Raw genomic sequence first — 19282 nt, forward strand, 5'->3', positions numbered from 1 at the left:
CAGAGAGGGGATCAGCACCTGCCCCTCCACTTCCTTCCATGAGGAACCGGTAGACTATGATGAGGACTGTCCTCAGCTTCCTCCAGGCTGAACAGACCAAATGACCTCAGCTTATCCTTGTACAACCACTATCATTTCAGCTACCTACTGTGATGAGACTATGCACTTTATAGGTGACTCTCATTTAACCAAATAGTGCTCATCACATTTTCTGAAAGATATAAAAGTGTAGTGGTATAGACAAGGTCAGAGGAGCTTACCTTGAGTGAAGGGAAGATGGTAGACACAGTTTTTCTGTATTTCAATGAGGTTATTTGTATTTGCACCATCCTTCTGGACAAGTTGTCCAGCAGTGAGAGGAGCAGGTTCACAGTGCAGTGCATGAAGAACTGGCTGAAAGGCAGTACTCAAAGTGTGGCAGTCAATGTGGCTACATCTGGCTGACAGCAGTTCATAATTGGTGTTCCTCAGGGTTCAATTCTAGGGCTAGTCCTGTTTGATGTTTTTATCTGTGATCAGGAGGCAGGAGTTGAAAGCACATTTAGTATATTTGCTGATGATACTAAATTGGGGGCTGTTATTGACTCTCTTGGGGGACTCTTTGGATGCAGAGCAATCTGGATATATCAGAGCATTGGAAAATAATCAGTGTCGTGATGTCTAACAAGAACAAATACCGGATTCAGCACCTGCGCTGGAGGAACACTGGACACAAATACAGACTGGGAGAGGAGTGTGTGTAGAGCAGCCCTGCAAAAGGGATCTGGGGTGCTGGTCGGCAGCAGCTCAGGCTGAGCCAGCAGTGTGTGCCCAGGCAGCCAGGAGGGCAAACCCCATCCCGGGGTGCATCAGACACAGCATCACCAGCTGTGATTGGGATCACAGCTGCTGGATTCAGCCCTGGTATGCTGAAACCTGCTGGATTCAGCCCTGGTACAGCCTCACCCTGCTGAGCACAGTGCTGGGCCCCACTGTCTGAGAAGGGTGGGAAGGTCCTGGAATGGTCCAGAGGAGGGGAAAAAAGGCTGGTGAAAGGGCTGGAAGGAATGTCCTATGAGGAGCAGCTGAGTTTGGGTTTGTCTAGTTTGGAGAAGAGGAGGCTGAGGGATGGCCTTATTGCCCTGAACAGCTGCCTGAGGAAGGGATGTGGAGAGGGAGGTGCTGTTTTTTTCTCCCTTGGACCCAGCAACACGATGTGTAGGAATGACTCAAAGCAGCACTAGGGAAGGTTTAGACTGAACACTGGGAAGCATTTCTTTACAAAGAGGGTGGTCAAACACTGAAACTGACTTCTTAAAGTAGAGGTCAATGCCCTAAACCTGTCACTGTTTGAGAGGGTTTAGGATATTGGCATGAATAAAGGACTTCTAACGTTTAGTCAGCCTGGGAGTGGTCAGGCAGCTGGACTAAATGATTGTTATAGGTCCCTTCCAAGAGGAACTATACTATAGTTCTCTATTTGGTTCTGCCCTCAGGTGTCTTCCTTTCTGGCTGCAGATTTCTACCACCTCTCAGCAACTCTGACATCCATCAGGTGTTCCACTATTCTGGTTTTATTCAATAACTGACTAGGGAGCTCAAGGGGTGCTTTAATGTGTTCATTTTTTTTCTGACTTCTTGATTGAAAAAAATATCCCAAAAAGTCACTGAGTAGCAGATCTGCCATAAAAATTGAGATGACTGTCCTTCTAGTAGCTCTTAGTCATGGTATTGTTCATGCCATCCTTAAATTCCACCTACCCAAAGGAAAGAATGAGGCTAAGAGAAAGGCAGCTAATTTATGTGGTCTTGAACCTATTTCACCCAGAGAGGTTAGCTCTGATCCTTGCATCTAAAGAAATAGTGGGTTGTGGTTTTTCTCTTGGAATACCATGAGTTTCTGGATCCATTCTGCCCTTTTTGTCTTTTAACCAAAGCAGATAATCTAAGCATCAATGGTTTTTTTAAATAATCCTCTAAATCATGCATGTGTCAGGTAGCTTGTTACTGACCCTGAAAACCAATAATTTAAGAATTTTTATGTTATTTATTCTGTTTAATTTGTACTTGAGTAGCAAAATATCTCCCTCTGTTCAATGTAATTTTGGATAGTTTTCAAAAATTGCCTTGATTTTGATTAATCACCAATTGCCACATTAATACTCCAAGTAGGCCTGATCGTTCAAACTCATTGAAGCAAATAATTTGTTTATTTTGAGTGCTTGGGAATAAAAATGCCTTGCCTTTTCAGATTTCTGACAGAACAATTGAAAATTTCTTCATAACTGCTGGAAGATTTAATTCCTTAATCTTGTGGTTGCCTCCACTCATATGAATTATGGAAATTACATCAGAGACCACTTCATCTTCTCTGGTTTTTGGAACTGACAGATGGAGTAGGAGTTGGGTCTATAAAGGGGGTAGTGAAAATTAATAAAGGGATGGTTGTCTGCTGCCCCAGGGAGTTCTGCTGATCGTAATCTATTAAAGACTGTGTGAGGTAATGCTATCACTGTAATACGTGGAAGATCTGATCACTTTACTTTTGAACAGTTATAGCTTTGTTGTGGAATTCCATGTAAGACAGAAAGCTCTGAATCCGAGTGTTTCTTCTTATTGTGTAGCTGGTTATGGTTTCACAATTTATTTGCTCAGACTGTATGGTATGGGTGGGAGTTGAAGATTCACAAGCTCTCTCTGGCTTTAGTAATTTAATCAGTGACATACAGAGATGGGATAAACATAAAATCATTGTCATATATAGCTTCAGCTTAAAACATGTATCCTGTAATTGGCAACTGTATTTCAGCAAGCCCATCTGTTGAAAAAACATCATATTGTCTGAAAGTGTCAGGATTTCAATCCAGTATTATAAATTTTTGCTACTTGTCGCTGTGTTATGAGATCAAAACCTAAGTTAGGCTATTCTTGCTGAAAGGTCTTCATGAATACCAGCAGGGGAGGGTAAGGATACCTTTCTTTATATTAATTATTTTTAAATGAATAATATGTGCTGCTTAAAGTACTGGCCTAAATTTGAGAGTACTTTGAAATTAATAACTTTAAAAAATCTGGTTATCTTGAACTTTTCTGCGTGAAATGTGGCAGGATTTTTTGAGATATTTATCTTCCAAAGGCTTTCTCAGTATATTTTTCTGAAAAATATCACGTTCCCTTTCCTTGTAAAAACTTTTGGTTAGAGTCTCTCTGTGTCCAGCTTAGAAGGCAAGAGGTCTTAGAATTGTTTTCAAATGTTTATGATTCCCTCAAGTATTATTTCTTACATAAGTCCTCAGTAGTTGGAAAAAAGATGTTATTTCTGCTAAAATTTATTGAGCATGATACCTCTTGGTTTTGGCTGCGTGTAGAAAATGGGGGTTTCTGAAAGCACAAGCTTGTTGCAATGCTGTAGAGGAATTTCTCATGGAACAAGGGCATGATATCCTTGATGGTATTTCTTTGCAGGAACTGGACAACCCTGGCCTGCAGATTACAGAGATATTTTAGTTACTTTAGAAGTATTTAGGACATCCTTGAGAAGACAATAAGCTTTGTACAAACATAATAGTCAATGCTGGATGCTGAAAACTGTCACGTACTATAACCTGATCAGATGCTTGTAGTATAACAGTCAATCAATAGGTGACTTGTATATGAAATCATATCATGTTAGCCAATGAATGTTAATTAGCTATTGTATTATGTAAGGCAATAAGGTATAAAATACGGATAAATTAGACAATAAAGGAGGATGACATCTTGCCATATTGGTTTGAGTGTCATTACTCTGGCTGGCTCTCCGTGGGACCCTCTTCACAATGCCTGTTTTTGCTAGGACTCGCTCTGTCTGCTTTTTGCTGTTAGATCTGGCTCTGTATTTTTTTAGCAGGTTCCTGGGTTAGCTGTCATACAACAGTCTCTATACTCACAGAAGGTTCTCTATGCTGTTGCATGGTGAACTTGACTGATCAGCCTATGTGAGCAAAAAGGCAGAAAAGACAGTAATTTTTTAAGTACACTCAGGTTTGTGTTTTGTGTAATTTTTGATCCACCTGTAATTACTGAGATAATTGAGCCTGTAATAGGAACGGTTCTGAACATAAATGCTGTTTCAAAGTCCAGGTCACTTTATGCTGACTCACTTTGTCCTTCACTTACCTAACCTGACTTCTTAACTGTAGGTACTTACTCAGGTCTTAATGGCTGGTTTTAGTAACATAACCTCATTTTTTAATTCATTTTCCAAGAAAAATCACTTCTTGGAAATGAGAAAACTCTTTTTCTTGAGCAAAAACTTACTCAGTTTATCAAAAGATTTGGGTTGACTTGATTGAAATAAATAGGTACCTTCACAAAATCTAAATAGGACCTTTTAATTTAGAGAGAAGAAACAAAAAATAATGTCTGGAATATAATGTCATGCAAATTGCACCTGGGTGGGGGAAATCCCTGGTATAAATACAGTCTTGAAGATGAACAGATGAGCAGGTGGATGAGAGACTGGACATGACCCAGCAATGTGCACTCACAGCTCAGAAAGCCAAACGTGTCCTGGGCTGCATCCAAAGCAGTAGGGCCAGGGAGGGAATTCTGTCCCTCTACTCTGCTCTGCTGAGACCCCACCTGCAGGGCTGCATCCAGCACAGGAAGGACATGGACCTGTTGGAGAGAGTTCAGATGAGGCATGGAGCACCTCTTCTAAGAGAACAGGCTGAAAGAATTTGGATTGCTCAGCCTGGAGAAGAGAAAGCTTTAGAGTGGCCTAATTATGGCCTTCCAGAACCAGAAGAAAGATGGAAAGAGATTGCTTACAAGAGCATCTAGTGACAGGACAAGGGGGAGCAACTTAAAACTGAGAGCAGATTTAGATTAGATATTAGGAAGAAATTCTTTACTGTGAGAGTGGTGAGGCACTGGCACAGGTTTCCCAGTGAAAATGTGGATGCCCCATCCCTAGGAGTGTTTATGGACAAGCTGGATGGAGCTCTGACCAACCTATTCTAGTGGAAGTTGTTGCTGCTGAGAGCAGGGTGTTTGGAAATAGATGATCTTTAAGGTCCCTTCCAACCCAAGACATCCTATGATTATCTGAAACTCAGATATGAAATAAGACATAGTTTCTTACTGTGTAATTATAAGTGATAGAACCCACTGAAGAAAGGTAGATATTTAATTTCTAGATGCTTTTTGGGGCAGCATTGTTTATTTATGTGTAGTCTAAAGAAGGCAATATGAGCTAATAACTTTTCTAGGCTTTAACATCTATGATTAAATCCAACATTTAGCTCATTTATTTTATAAAATAGGTCCACCCAACTGATCTTTAATTGGTCCTCTGAGCACAGACTGGAAATGCATAACAAATTAATTTGTCATTTTATCCACACTTAACAGAAAGATAGAAGTTAGACATTGTCAATATTAATAGGATGTTCCTTGTTCCTTGTTGAATCTCAGAGATACTGCTGGAAATGGGCATTATCCTGCAAAGCTGAACACAAGAGAAACAGGACACAAGAGAAAAGGAAGTGGAGGCAAGTAAATATAAACATTATCATTCTATTGCCATTTTAGTTTAAGAATTAGAGAAGCAACAATTCTTACACTGGGGGAGAGCAAAATGCTTTCTGGGAAGAGAGTAGGGATGTAGGCTGGGGACTTCTGTTGTGAGGATCTTTGGCTAAGAGCCCAGGTGTCTGGGAGCTACATGGCATCAGTTAACTCACTGGGAATACATGAGGGTGTTTCTTCCTGAGAGTTAACTACGTCTCTCTTGCTGGACTGTAGCTTTCTCAATACTTTGTCCTCTGACTTTGCCCCTCCTCCAGCGATTTCTTCCCTGTTGACTCCTGTTCTCTAATCTCAGTGACAGCGGAATGTCCTCAGTCCTCAGTCACCTCACTCCATGAGGATACATATGAGGGGAAAAACTCCCTCATACAACATATGACAACATATATAATACAACATCCTTGCTTATCCTATTAAGTAAGGCTATTATACAAGAATACTTGACTATATACTAATGAACACTAGGTTTTCTGTGTCTGCAGAGACAGATGTCTTAATGTAATCTGAAACCTGTTAACTCAGGTTGTGATTCCACAAAAACTTCAAGCCAATTGAGGAGGCCAAAAAGCACAGGTTTAGCTTTCTTGTGGCTCCAGGGATACCACAAAGACATCAAAACAAAGGCTTTGTTTTCCTAGCAAGAAAGCACCCTAGCAAGGGTGCTAGTAAGAGCACCCCCTTCCCAAGCCACTCAGTCTACTTAAAGAGTTCAGAAAGTACCTTTGAAAAGTGGTTGGAGACTCATAGTAATTCTAGTCACAGTGGAAGCAGGTAAGTACTGTTTGATGTGTGGGGCAGCAGGTAGAGTTGCCTTACTCAGACAGTTTGGGTTTCTATTAAAAAAACCTGTTTACATTTGGTGTAAGTGAACTTAAAAGCTAAATGGATTTAGTAAAGTCCACTTGTAAGATTTTAATCCTGGAAGCATTTATCTGAGACACTATCTCAAGGGGAAAAATAATCACACAGTGTGACTAATGGAGTTTGGTCCCATGTTCCAGAGCATATGTAAATACAGCAAATGGGTGTGTACGTTTGGTTTTGTTTTTTCCTTTCACAGTTCCTTTTTCATTTATTAGGTGCTTTACAGGGAAAAGAATGGGAATTGAGATAGGACAATAGACTATGTACAGAGGCTGGTTTGTATATAGAAATAGAATATTTGATCCTATTGGAGCATTCCAGAATAAAGAAGTGATTCTCTTGCAGGACCCTGCAGGTAAACAGTTAGCTACCTATGAATGCTGCCTAGCCCTTTTCATTCCTGAGCTAATGGTGTTGTCATTTGAACATAAAAGACTTCAGCATTCTCAGAGGTCTCTCTGTTCAAGTTTTCTATCTCCAGCTTGAGAAAGCTGGAGGGAATGACCTTTTAACATATTTCTGGCATCAGATGTGAGAAATGAGGTCGGATATCTCCCTACACTACCGTACCCATTGGCTCAGGAGTGACTCAGCCTTTCATCACGAAGTAAATAAACAGAGTTCTCTGCAGTGTACCATGGGGGGTGGTTTCACTCATGACCTTAGAAGTTTGTATTCGCTTTGCTCCATATATTTCTCTTCAATTTTTCAGAAGAGTAACTGCTCATTGTACATTTTTTCCCTGAATCTTTGTTGTGCTTCTCCACTCCTTTCCTAAATTTGTAACATTTCACATAACAAAGAGAAAGCCTAGATGTATGATCAAATCAGTGCCATTTGATGGCAAAGTGTGCAGATATGTTCCAGATGCATGCTGTTCATTTATATCTTTTCAGGCAACAGGAAAATCTAGTAGCCAGAGCATATCACACAGGTCCTGTATTTCCACTTCTTCCCCCAGGATTTTTAACTACCTTTTATGAATTCCTTAATCTCTCGATGCTAATTATAATATTATATAAATAATATTTTCTGAAGCATTTTGCAATATCAGGATAAAAACACATCAAAAGTGTTAACTTTTTTTATGTTACTACTGACTAACTAAAAAACCTAGTACTCAAACAGAAAAATATTTCTCTGCTAGAACAATGTTTTCAGACTTCATTTTACTGTTCCATGGGTTTATAACTATGGAACATTGCAAAACCCTGTAAAAATTTTGTTTCAATCAGAGATAATCCAAGCACATAAAAACAAGATTTTCCTCAAATTGTCTGAAAGCAAAAGTTATTTTACAAACAGAATGAGTAACAGCAAGAATAAACATATAGTTAGCACTGGGTGAAAAACACTTATATGAATTAGTTCCAAAACAGTTGCCTGATAAAGTAGTCAGCCTTGCTAACATGTTGCCCAAGCACAACTGTATATAACTGAGAGCATGGCCTGTTAGGCTGTGATTTTTGTTATTTTGACTATATTTAAAATAATAGAGTGATAAATACTTGATATAGAGCTTTAAAGGCTCATAACTGGATACTGTTGTATAGCAGCAGAAGCTGTTCCTCTGGTGTTTTACATTACAAGCATATATAAACAATTTAGTATGTGGATACTAATATGAATATCAATGAATTTCAGAATAGCTGTGTACTGTAGTATAAAGTCTAAAATTGCTTATTCACACTAAAATACATACATTTCAAAAAAACCACAGGCTTTCCTATTTGCAAAACTGTAGAAATAGAAAAGATGCTTAATGTATTTAAAAAAAAAAGGTGAAGGAGCTTGACTGTCATTAGAATCTGGATCACTGGAACACAAGTGTCTTAACAAGAAATCAGTATTGTGTATTCCACAGTTTAATGTATTTCTATTATGAGTTTACTGAGTTTTTCTAAACATAACATTTTGCAGAATAGCCAATTTTAAAGCAATGTTACAATAAAATAAAAAACTGATAAAACAATGACAAAATAATTAATAGCATATTTTTCTTTTAAAATCTAATAAAAATTTAGTCGGGGTAGCTGATTTAGGTATAGCAAGATTTCTCCTTAATGCTGAGCAAACTAAGAATTTTTAATGGCCTATTAAATGTAATTCTGTTAGGACATGTTAATCTACTTTTTAGGGTCTACTCATTCCTCTTGTCTATTTAATGCTGGTTTTCCTCTCATCTCTGTGGTTGTGTTTTTTTGTTTGTTTGTTGGGTTTTTTTGTTGATGTTTTTGTTGTTGTTGTTGTTTGGGGTTTTATTCCTGTTTTTACATAAATTACTTGGAATTTCCATTTCAGCTGTATTCTGTTCTTTCATAGAAATTTTTTAGCTAAGACCAAATCTGCCCATACTTCATGACAGTATCTAGAACCAGAAGCACATACTGTAGGACTAAAAGGTATACTATTGGAGGTAATCTGTGTATGTCTTAGTAAAGGTATGGATGATTTGTATATTATAAGCCTGAGAACAGAATTATTTTTGGGAAAAAGACAAACCTTTTTTTCAAACCTTCCTTAGTAATTTATGGTACTTTGGGAGAAATTTTTGTATCTTATTATGTATTGCAGTGTTCATAAGATTATTCAAATTGGTGTTTTTAATTATATCCACGGTAGTAAATACAGAATTTTTCCATATCTACATTAAAAAAAACCACCAACCTGATCCGCAGGATGTCACTGAATTGATCTGATGGGCTGTGCTGCAGGTTCACACCTAGTGAAAAAACCTCATACCTGCAAGTACCTAGTGAATTAGCACATAGATCTTTGAGCAGCATGTGTGAAGGGCTTTGGTTTTATCTGGAGAATTCATGTTACATGAGTAATTGGTACAGTATGGAACAAAGCTTCAGCAAACAAAACATGACATAAGATCTTCATCAGTGTAATTTCAGGTAGTTCACTCAAGTGCTGTCAGTCTTTACACACAAAGGACCTTTCCCATTATTTAATGTACAAATGCAGCAACACTCAGGGCATTCTCTGTTCTTTGGAAACTACCATGATGCCATTGATCTAGTTCCAAGGGTAGCAAAAATCCATTAGCTATTGAATGCATGAGGTAAAATTGCTGGTGTTTCTTAGTTATTGCTGCTGTAAATTCTACTTATAGTGTTATTTTGATATAATTATATTTATTACTTTGATGCACCCTATTCAGTTGTGTCTCCAAACAGTGGTTGTGTGGTGTACAGAAAACCTTTTCCTTTATGACCATTAGGTGGAGCTAAAAATCTCTTATACGGGAAAGTTATTAGACTTTCCATCAAATTGTTCCCACCTCTATTTGGTTTTGTTGTGTTTTAGTTTTCCCTGACAGAGAGTGGCAGTATTGTATAATCTTCTTTCAGGAAATTTCAGACACTGGAGTTGGTGTTACTTCAAAAGCTCAGCAATAAAATCATCATAACGAAGGCTTCCCTAATTATGGATGTTGTCAAGCTTTTAAGTTAAAAAAATGTTTAAGCACGTTACTAGGTTGTGTCTTACATATGCCTTATATGTCTGGATTGCTGCACTAAAATACCAGGTGAAATAAACCTGCATATCACATGGACCCTAAATACATAATTACCTGTCTTTCTGATATCAGTTTTTAAAATTGTTAAAACCAGCTACAGTTTGTGATTTGGGAGGTCCTGATACTTAAACATAATTCAAATGTGTTGTTTCCTGCTGGTGTTGCATGGACTTTCTTTAGGGCAGAGTGCTGCTACACACAGATACAGTTAAAACTGGAGTGCAAATGTCTTAATTTTATTTGTAATTCACAGGGCATGCAGCTGTCCTGACCAGAGGGAGGAAGGTGACAACTTGTGGTTTATAGCATTTATTCTTCTTTGTAATGAGGGAAGGAAGCACAAGATATTCTACACATTTTAACAATAGTGTGATTTTTGTAAGAAGAGAAGGAAAAGTATTCCAAATTATAGGTACTCCTTCTGAAAATCTGTAAATAAGTTTGTGATTATTATAAACAGGCAAAGCTGCTATTTGCATTCTATTTTGTTTATATTCCACTGAGATAATTTGAAGAATTCCTGCATGTTCCTTCATACTGTCCTTCACACTATGTATAAGGTTCTAAAGATTTTGTAATTTTTAAAATGATGTAGTATTCATAAGGTTTTTAAAATTGTGGTTAATAGTCTAAACTTTAATTTCTGCTGTGACACATGTTTCTTTCCAAATCTGATACAAAATTCAGAAGCCAGTATTCTTTTAATTTGTTCAGTTAATGATTTTAATTTTTAATAGCATGTAAGCTGCAAGCCATAGAATACTGTTAAATTGGCTAGATGATACTTGCAAGGCAGAAGCAAATCTTATAAGTGGTTTTATGGAGGAGAAAACACTTTTCTTTTAGGAAATAAAATGGTATTTCTGTGGTATTTAAGGGACAGAAATCATAATCCATCACTGGCTGTATTAGGGCCTAATACTGTTTTCACTGAGAAGATAATTTCAGGCTTTAATGGTTGTCACTGTTTTGGAGATTCTCCTGAGTGAAACTGGTTAATTGTCTCAGTTCATTGAAGGCTCTTGTAATCTATGAGAGTCTCTTCCTGCCTCTTGTCTCACTAAAATCTTGTGTGTTTGAGGAGTCTTGAAAAGTCAGGAGGAATTATATTGATGTTGCTTGACCTCTAAGAATGGGTTTTCACAGTAGCCACATGACTAGGGCTGGCCATCCTTTAGTATTTAATAAGAATAACAGTGTTTCTTAGATGTAAATTAGTAGTTACCCCGAGAATGACATAATTTTTTAAAAATTCATATGATATATTAATCTTACTACTCAGCAGATCTGTATTAGTGTAACAGGAATTAAGTTTTCACTTCAATTATTATTTTTGTGTGGAACTGGGCAGCACTTTTGTCATGTTACTATGGTTATGGGTTTCTTATATGTCTTATGCAACTTACAAAAGTAAGTATGCTTACTTCTGAATAATTTCTTCTAGAATGATTGTTTCACTCTTATATAGCTAGTTTATCTGTTGTTGTATGTGGAATTGCACACCAGATCTCCTACTTTCATATGAAATTTTGATCAGAGTCGTGTTAGTGACAGGTTTTATGTTGTGTATCCATATTGGGTTTGCCTGGCAAGGTTTTGGTATCAGGGGGTCTGCAGGGGTGACTTCTCTGATAAACTCCTAGAAGCTTTCTCAGTGTCTGACAGAGCCAATGACAGATGGCCCTGAAAGGAGCCCACTACTGGCATTGGCAGTGGTGGTAACACCTCTGTGATAACGTATTAAAACAGGTATTGAGCAGATGTAACAGCCTCTAGAGAAAAGCAGGGAGAGACTACTTGAGAGGAACCACTCTGCAGTCACCATGGTCACTGGAGAAGGAGGGGGAAGAGGCAGTCCAGGCTCCAGACCTGAGATTCCCCTCCAGCACATGGTGCAGACCACAGTGAGGCAGCTTGCAGTCATTCTGCCACAAGTTACAATGACTGAAGATTGAGAAAAGTCTGTGAAATTTGCTGGTCAACATGGCAAGGACAGTAGAACAGAACTGCATTTTATTCACTTGATAAGGTCAGTAGGACAGAACAACATTTGATCTTATCAAGGATAGTAAAACACAACAGCACAACTTTGGAGAAATAAATAAAGGATGTAACCTAGACAAACAGAAATCATGCAAAACACAAGCAGGATGCCAGCTCAGCTCTACAAGGCTGGCAAAGTAGAAGTTGTGCAGAACAACAATATTTCACTTACTCAGAAGCAGAGGTCAAGGAACAGCCACATAGAAAGGACACTGCAGACAGATCCCAAAGAATCAGATGAAGACTTCTAATAAGGGGTATGATTATGTCAAATAAAGTCAAGTAAGTGGGGATAGCTAATGAATATATAATCAGTGTGTATGATAAAAACTCTCTTCACTCAATTCTCAGGGCACTCAAATGGAGGAAGGCCCCCCTAGGCGACCAGTATGCTTTCTAATACTCAAAACTGTGTTAGAAATTTTCTATCCAGCCATTATCAAAAATACTAAGGAATTAGAAGAGCTTGGTGTTCCCAAGGATTTTGTAAATACTTGTTTTTCTGGTCTTCAGAATATTTGTTTGCATCCAGTAATAGAGTTAAAAGTTAAATACTAAATTACATGAAGTTATAGTGATAAAAGTTACCAAAAATATAGAGTCTGCTTTAAGACTATATTCCTCAGGGTATAGATTTCTTCTTTATTCCTGGTCTTATGACTGGCAAATTCATCTCAAGGGTTTGAGAAACAGAAATGATCACCAGTAATGTAGTGAGACAAAATTCATGGCCAACATTTACACTAAGTTCCCATTTTTTTAAAATATACATATAATGCCATCTAACACCAAAATCTATTTTTGTTTTTTTAATTATTTAGGATACTATAATGCTTTCATAAATAATGTGGAATTTATTCAAGAATATGTTAGCTGAGTGTTTGTCCATGAGAAGGTACCAGAACTATTTTTATCAAAAAATTAATGCATTGCTCACATCCAGCTATGAATTTAGCAAATATATGTATAAAACTAAAATTACTTACATGTGAACAGCCTTGGCTTGTGATAGATCCACTACCTAAACAATTTGGCTACCAATGGTACTTACAGGTACATTAAATAACGACTAGTGGAGGAAATTCAAGCGAAGTTACAACAGTAAGCAGAATTAAGAGGCCAACTGAATGAGGTTAAACAAGGCCAGATGCTAGGTCTTTCCCTTGGGGCACAACAACCCCATGTAACACTACAGGCTGTAGGGGGCAGTTTGCCTGGAAAGCTTCCTGGTGGGAAAGAACCTGGCAATGCTGGTGACTACAGCTGAACGTAAGCCAGCTGTGCCCAAGTGGCCAAGAAGGCCAACTGGCCTGGATCAGCAATAGTGTGGCCAGCAGGACCAGGGCAGGGATTGTCCTTCTGTGCTTGGCACTGCTGGGGCTGCACCTCAAATCCTGTGCTCAGTTCTGGGCCTGTCACTCACTGCGGGACAGACATTGAGGGGCTGGAGCATGTCCAGAGGAGGACAATGAGGCTGGTAAAGGGTCCAGAGCACAGATTTTATGGGGAGGAGCTGCGGAAACTGGGGTTCTTAAACCTGGAGAAAAAGAGGTTCAGGGGGACTTTATCACAATCTATGACTATCTGAAAGGAAGTTGTAGCAAGGTGGGAATTGACCCCTTCCCCTAGGGTAGCTAGTGACAGGACAAGGGGAAATGGCCTGAAGCTGAACCAGAGGAGGTTCAAGTTAGGCATGAGAAAGAATTTCTACCTGAAAGGGTTATCAAGTATTGGAATGAGCTGCCCAGAGAGGTGGTGGAATCACTATCCCTCTGAGTGTTCAAGAGATTACTGGAATGATGCTTAGTGCAGTGGTTTAGTTTGGTCAAAGTTTGGACTCAATGATCTTGGAGGTCTTTTTCAATCTTAATGGTTCTATGATTCTTCATCTAAAAGCAAGAAAAGAAATTTACTCATCTTGAATTTTGAAGCTTTGTGAGAAAAGCTTGGAAGATCAGTACTGGGTTAAGACTATCAACAGAAAAATGTTGAAAAGCTGATAAAGACATAGCTGCTAAGGAGGAGGAATATTAGTAGGCTTAAGAATTGCATACTTAGTGACCTTAACCATCCATAGGTCACAGCCACCCATTTTTTATTCAAATACAGATACTCTAGAGTTTGTCTAGAAATCAACAAACCTGAGCAGTTCGAGTAAGTTCATAAGGGTTGTCTTTGAAAGAGGGATGAGGATGTAAGTATGAAAGTGAAGTCATTCTGATGGTAAAAGGTTTCTAAAACCATGGGAATTCAGGGACTTGAGCTTGGTAGGACCTGGGAAAATGTTACAGGTAGGCCCTGGGAAGATGTTAGACCTTGTCTTTGCTAGATCATGTGAAACTGCACTGCACCTGTGTAATTATTATATGAAAAATTATATGATTGTTAGATGTAATGCATGCTTAGTAATTAGATATAAGTATTGTTTGATCATAACAAGAATCATGAGAACTATGTTTGGGGGTTTGGGGGGGGGGTCACAAGAAATCCATGCTTGGATGAAATCAAGGTATACAATAGACCAATATAAGTTTAATAATTAATATGTAGTTATATAACAATAGAATATAAAACATGTTCAGCTCAAAACCATGTCAGTCTGAAACCCCTGACTTCCAGAGCTCTTCAAATAAAAGCACATGCATATCATCATATTTGTGATTATGTGTTCCTGAATGCTAACAATTCTACGAAAGCAAATGCAAGACTGTGAGGCTTGTATTGAGGCACCTGAGGGAACAGAGTGCATCAAAGCTATTAAGTTGCATGTACTCTCATAGTTTATACTGATGCTGACCAGCCATTTTATAGCATGATGCTTTATTTTTGTATTTTGATTTAGGTCTAAATGAACCGTTATCTGCCAATAACCTAAGAAAATAGGAACTTTTTTTTTTTGTCCAGAAAAGGACTGACATAGAAGAATGGCCTCCAAACCTTGAGAGATTTTTTCAGTACCTGTTGGAACCTCTGTCTGCTCATTAAGGGATGTTTGACAGATCACTTGCATTCTAATCCAAAGTTTAGTGAAGTTAACAAGTTTCTGATGTATTTTTTAAGTCTAAGAATTAGGACTGTCAGAAGTGGAATGCTTGTTTAATAATAACAATTTTTAAAAGCCCTTTTGCTTCTAATTAAGTTTTTATACACTTTATTAATTATTGGTGCAAAATAATTTTGAATATCATTATTATTTAGTGTTATTAGCATAATTTCCACAAGGAGCACCATGTTTTGTGCTTTAAATAGTGTATAATGCATTTGAGAAGATCATGTGGTTTTGGAAAGTTATAATTTTTTCTTTGGAATTACATTTTCAGATGTCACTGTTAGTGGTTCCAAAATTTCAAAGTTCTTATGAAGCAATAGCACAGAGCTGGGGGTATTTTTGTTGGTTTGTTTTGGTTTGGTTTGGGTTTTTTGGGTTTTTGTTTTATTTTGTTTGCTTGTTTTTGTTTCTTTTTTTTTTTTTTTCTTTCTTTTTCTTAGTTTCAGCTGCTATAAGAAATATTACATGTCTGTAAAGGAAGCCATGATGTCTGTTTTCTGACAGAAGCTCCATAATTTTGCAGCTCTATCAGTAAGAGAGCTTTATAAACAGGCGATGCTAAAGGGATTTAGCAAAAAGTGAGGTATTGACATTAATTATTTAGGAGAATAAATTAATGGATTTCTGTTACCTGAATAGTTCTGTCCTTACTATTTTTGTAAATGTAGTTACTGATCAGAGGGATAAGCAAGTAAAAAAAAAAATCAGGGAGAATATACCCTAATTTGTGAATCTGTTGGGTTTCCTTATTTTTGAAATCAAGGGTGTTTGCTTTAATACAAAAGACTATGAACATACAAAAAGAAAAGCAAGAGAAACTAGAGGAAAGGTCAAAAATTAAGTATTTAGCAATTCTGGTAAATACATACAGCAGTCTGGCAATCTTTGTCTGAAACATCCCATTGCATTACCGAATAGAGGGGAAATAGAGACCACTGACTTCACTTAGGAAGTTTGTTGTTGGAATAGGTTTAAACTCCACATGATATAGTTTGTTTTTCTGGGGTTTTTTTAAAGGCAGCCTAGCTAGAACAGAAATGCTGACTAAGCCAAAAGCATACCTGCTTAGTGCAAATAAAACCTGATTGTGACAAAGTAAGAAAAGTTGAAGAAACATAGGCTTTTGGTAGGCTGCAGGAAAAAGACTAGAGATTGACGCTGTTGAGCAGGACGGGAACAGAGAACTCCAGATCAGAAGGCTAAGAAAATGAACTCTCTCCTTTATTTCAAATGCACCGCTCTATATATAGAGAACATCGAGAAGACTAATTTCACTGGTCTTAGAGTAAAAACATGTCACACCATTGGTGTGCAGTGAATGCCGCACAGTGGCAGAGCATATTCATAAACAATGTGAATAACAAGATAGATTAGAGAATTATTTACATTCTTTCCCAACTGTTTCCCAGGCTCTCGCCTTGTTAGAAAAACCTTTCTCTTTCTCTCTGACTGAGCTGAGAATACCCACAAGAGATAGTTTTGTAAGTAAAGCTTGAAGTAGGTTCCACTTGCTTAAAGTACTAAAGAGAGATGCTTCCCTTATAGGGAGATGTCTGCAGATGTTCAGAAAAAAGGTTTTCAGAAAGTAGTTACCCTGGAACTCTCTCACTGCCGGAGTAGGAAGGGCATGGCTATTTAAATGGCTCTTTGCATGCCTTTAGATTCACTGCCTGCTTCCTGGGATTTGAGTGAAAAATCACTTGTAGAGGTCTCTAGTTGTTCATTCTTATGTGACGCTAGCAGCAATTTAATGAAATAATTTTTAGTGGCTATCTGTCATTATTCTTGTTTGAAAGAGCAGTCACAGCCTTAACACTATTTACTTACTAAGCAGCTGGGGTGAATTTATAAATCTGTTGTCCTAATCTCTTAAAGGAAGAGACATACTCTTACGTTTTTTTAGCAGGCATGTAGTAACATAGAGAATTAATTTCTGTTTTGTCTTTGTATCATCCTTTTGCTTTTAAACTTAAATATAGAAACCTTAAATTTCTGGTGGAAGAAGAAAAAACCAAAGAGATCTAGAAGGTGCAAGAAGTTGGCTTGACAGAAATAAGAAGAGTTCTCAACCCTTGAGTTCGTTTTTTTTCTCCTCTCAGCGGTTGTTGGTTACTGGAGCTATGAAATACATTTGTGTGAAGGGCCCTGATACCATCCCTTCTCCTGGGGGTTTGGCTACCTAATTTAATGTCATTGAGGACTACCCCTTCTCTCTCGTAAGCTTGGAAAGATCCCTCCAAGAGACATCCCTTGCAGACAGCACTGCAGAAAGTCCTTACCTTCTTGTGGGAAGTGACCTAAGTGATTGAATCTGACCTTTAGTGATTGGATCCTACCTGAGCTACAGGTGCTACCTCATCACAATGCTGTCTATGCCTGGCCTTTAGCCTGCTAATCTGGGTCCAGACCCTAGGGCACAAGATGATGTCCTATCCTGACCTTGGACCTTCCTCATCACTATGGTCCTGTCTGGTGATCACTTGTTAGCCTTACAGTGCCTGGTCCTAACTCTGAATTGCTGGCTTGTATTTCTGGCTTTCCCTAGCCCATCTCATGACCTTGACCTTGCCTAATGTCCTGTGCTCCTGGCAAATTTCTGGGGTCTCCTTCAGCTCCCAGCTCTCCTCCCTTATGGAGTACCCAGTCTGTGCAGCATGGTGACCTCAGACTTTCTTGAACTCACAACCTGGTCAGCCTGTGAGGAGGGATGCACTTACAGTACTTACACTGGCATACATTAGTGGGTCAGTTGACACAGGCAGGCAGAGGGAACAACCACAAACTTGTGGCTTGAACACAAAGGGCGAATTAATTTCTGTTACTTTGTGAACCGGTATATCCACAGAGCAACACCTGGGCAGAGGAATACAAGTGGACATGCAGGCACTCTTAAAACCTCAGTCCATGCTAGAGGATCACTGACCTGCTCTTCACATATGCTATCCAGAGTCATTCCCAGCTGCAAAGTCACTTGAGCAATTCACAGTCCTCCTCTCCAGCTTTTTAATCTATATGCCACAGTAAGTAGCGTATACATTACACTAATTAGTGTGTAAAAATTTTACATTTATTTTGGTATTTGAAGCAGTGATAGGTATCCTGGGAGAAAACTGTGCTTGTGAACATACCTAACAGCACAATGAAAGGTGTCTCTCCAGACCCAGAAAATTAGGAACCAGATTTCATTCTGGTTGTTGTAGAAAACTGTTGCTCAAAGAGAGGAACTACAACAGTCTGTAATTGGTACAGAAGTACATATGTACCAAAGGCACATATGCCTTCCAGGAATATCCAGGATTATCTAAGAAAAGATATATTAAAAAAAAAAAAAAATCCACCAAAACAGTCCATTTTCAGTTTCACCTGGCATTAATATGCTCTACAAAAGAGCCTGATGGTCTTGATCATTCCATTACATTCTTTGATTTTGTGTTCTACCCTGCTTTGTTCTTTATGTGTTTCCTTGTAAGAATGGAAGATGAAGTTCCAAAAAATGACCTTGTTCTGCACACATAATTCAAGCTGGCTTTACTTTAGTCCTGGAACCTTTTATGATCACAGTTTCACTGTCTTACTGCAGAGTTTTTCGTAGGCTCAGTACCTATTGTTCATTTGGTTACAGAACAGGGCTTTATAAAGAAAGTATCAGAGTACTGTTCCAAGTCCTCATTCCAGCTGTTTCAAAATTAAAAATCTGGGAGACTATTCATGTATAAAATTATACTTTGGTGAGAAAGTTCTCTTCTGTGATGATTTTACTGCATGGTTACAGTATTGTACAGGGGAGATACAGCTTTCTGTTTCACCAATGCTGATGGAACAGATTGTTATCCTCTACTAAGTTACAAGGGTTTCAGATCTAGAGGTTGATCTTCTTGTGTAAATTATTCATTCATTAACCCATGTGAGGCAATGTGAGATGAGTTAACAATGTTATTTAAACTATCTGAAATAAGCAGGTGTAATTTGATGGACACGTATTACACAATTCTCTCCTTTGGAAGGTCTGAGAAGGTGTTGACATCTCTATCTACAGAACAGGAGACGTGGGAAATGTTAAAGTAGCAATTTCTTCTCTATTTCTTTGTATCATTTTGTCTCTGCATTTAACCTGCCAGGGCATCAGAGAAATAAGAATGTAGTGATTTTGTTGAATAAAATGCCTTTCAACTCCTCTTCAGTGAACTTTGTACAGGCTTCAGAATATTGTCATCATACCCTCAAACAAATATGGTTGCTCCTCTCCA

The sequence above is a fragment of the Vidua macroura genome, chromosome Z, assembly GCF_024509145.1.
Source record: "Vidua macroura isolate BioBank_ID:100142 chromosome Z, ASM2450914v1, whole genome shotgun sequence".
In the NCBI taxonomy this organism is placed as follows: domain Eukaryota; kingdom Metazoa; phylum Chordata; class Aves; order Passeriformes; family Viduidae; genus Vidua; species Vidua macroura.